The 2,635-nt window shown below is 30.8% G+C and overlaps 1 pseudogene; it reads left to right on the plus strand.

The window, feature by feature from the left end:
* The first annotated feature begins 407 nt into the window (after window positions 1-407).
* LOC138160967 (small ribosomal subunit protein eS27-like) lies at window positions 408-671 on the plus strand (annotated as a pseudogene).
* The last annotated feature ends 1,964 nt before the right edge of the window (window positions 672-2,635 follow it).

The following is a 2,635-nucleotide window of genomic DNA, read 5'->3' on the forward strand; positions in this document are numbered from 1 at the left end:
AACCAGAGAACTAGCTTTGACAACAGCAACATGAAAAACCTGAAGTTTGGGGGAGTGGCCCCTCAACTCCTGTATCAAAGCCCAATAGTAATGTAAAGTAAAAAGTTAAGAAAAAGTTAAGAGAATGAGCAAACAAACAAGAACCTCACCATAGATAGTTACTATGGTAATGTGGAAGATCAAAACAAACTCAGAAGACAACAAAATCACAAGAACTAAATCCAAAAACTCAATAAAAAATGTGAATTATTCTAGGGTCCAAATAATTTTTGGAAGTGATCAAAAAGAAGTTGTAAAATAAAATAAAGGAAGTAAAAGAGAAATTTGGGAAAAAATAAGACTGATTCAAGAAATTTATGAAAAAAAGACTCAAGCTTTTCCAGCGCTGAAGGTCTCCCCGCACCAACATGCCTCTCCTCAAAGATCTCCTGCACCCCTCTCCCTAGAATGAGATGTGGAAACTCGAGAAGAAGTGCCTGGTGCAGAGTCCAAACTCATATGTCAGGGACGTGAATTTCCCGGGGTGATATAAAATCATCATTGTCTTCAGCCACACACAAACAGTGGTTGTCTGTGTTGGATGCCCCACTGTACTCTGCCAGTGTACTGGAGGCAAGGTGAGGCTTACAGAAGTATGTTTCTTCAGATGGAAGCAGCACTAATGACTGAATCAAGATGAATGAGGAATTGAAAAGAATAAAACAAATTTGATTGAAAAAAGAAAAAGAAAAAACAGTCAATGTTTTAGTAAAGAAAGCAGAAAAATACTGATGAAAATAAGTTTTCAAAATAGAATAAGCCAAAAGGTAAAAGTAGCACAAAAATTCTATGAAGAGAACTTCTGAAAAAGAAATAAATATATGTAAAAGCTATATTAAAAAATCCCTGAAGAAAAGCATTTCTTAAAGAATAATATCTGAATAAAAAAGTATACATAAAAGCTCATTGAAGAAAAAATTCCTTAAAAATAAGAATTGGGCAAGTAGAAGGTAATGATACTATCAAACATGTAAAGCAATAAAATGAAATTTTAAAAATTGGAGTCTTCCTTAAAATGTTAAGTATCTTCTACCTAAAACTGTTAGTAAGCATTATATATAATGGAGATAAACTAGCAACATTTCCAATTAGATTGGGGGATGAAACAATGATGTCCATTATCACCACTGTTATTTAATATGGTACTAGAAATGTTAGCTTTAGCAATGAGAGAAGAAAAAGAAATTGAAGGAATTATAATAATTCATGGAGTTCCTAATATATACTAAGCACTATGGATGTAAAGAAGTACCTGACTTCAAGAAGCCTAGATTGTAAGAACAACAACATGCACACAACTTTGTAAACACTGGAATTATCATCATAATGATTATTATTAATACATATGTACATATACATATGCAATATAAAATATGAAAACCCCATCCACCTCCATTGTGAGCACTGCCAAGCCTTTGTCAGGGCTGTTCATCTAATTTTTACCCAGCTCTCACCTGTGGTTCCAAGAAGCTATAGCATATATAGTAACCACATATATATTTATATTTAAATTATAATTTATATTATATATAAATATAATAATAATGATATTATTATATTATATTATAGATATGTATATATATGTTCTTGCTATATCTTTAAAGTGAACATACATTTGTAAAAAAAAGTCAAGTTTAAGTGATTAAATGAAATTTGGATTCTAAATAAAATCTCATGTTCAAAAATTTTTGCCTCTCCTCCTTAAAGTTAGTGTCTTACTTCTGGGACTAAGTTTTCCTATTTATAACTTGATTGTACACAGTTATTTTGCATGTTGTTTCCAACATTATTGTATGAGCCTCTTGAGAACAGGGATTGTTTTTTGTTCATTTGTTTTCCTTTCTTTGTATCCCTAATACTAAGTATAATGCCAGGTACATAGTAACCACTTAATAAATATTTGTTAATTTGACATAGTAACCACAATATAAATAAAAAGAACTCCATAAAACATTAAAAACAACAATCCTGCAAAATTATAGAGAATAGAATTGGTCTTTAAAAAGACAAATGAAAATATGGTTTCCCTGAATTTTTGCAGAAGTGAGAGATGCAGAGGAATAGGAAATTTTATGTCAGATTTTTTTTAAGCAATCAGGGTTAAGTAACTTGCTCAAGGTTACACAGACAGTTATTTTGTGTGGGTGCCAAGTACAGATTTTTTATATTGATTAATTTTGTTCAATTTTTTTTACTTTGTTCCCTTTTTTTTTTTAACAAATGGTGGCTGAGAAACAGAAAGAAGGGTAAAGCAAAAATTTACCTGATTTAAAAACACAAGTTTCAATAATACATGTACACATATACACACACATATTAATGGAAATGCTTGTGTACAATTTTATAGAATAAAAATATTTAGAAAATAAAATTTTGTTTTAGCTAAACAAAATCATTCTTTTTTTATCTATTTTTATTTTGTTTCAAATGCTTTATTAACTTCTGATTTACATCATTCATTTCCGCCATATTATGAGTTACAAATTTTCTGCCTGTTTTTCCCCTACCCACCACCCCAAAATAGCAGTCCTACAGGATATCCCCTCCTCCAATCTGCTCTCTCCCATAATTCCTTCCATACCCCTTACAACTTTTC

This window comes from Petaurus breviceps, unplaced genomic scaffold (assembly GCF_028583685.1).
Source record: "Petaurus breviceps papuanus isolate PSGF00001 unplaced genomic scaffold, PetGlider_PUasm1.0 183, whole genome shotgun sequence".
NCBI lineage: Eukaryota > Metazoa > Chordata > Mammalia > Diprotodontia > Petauridae > Petaurus > Petaurus breviceps.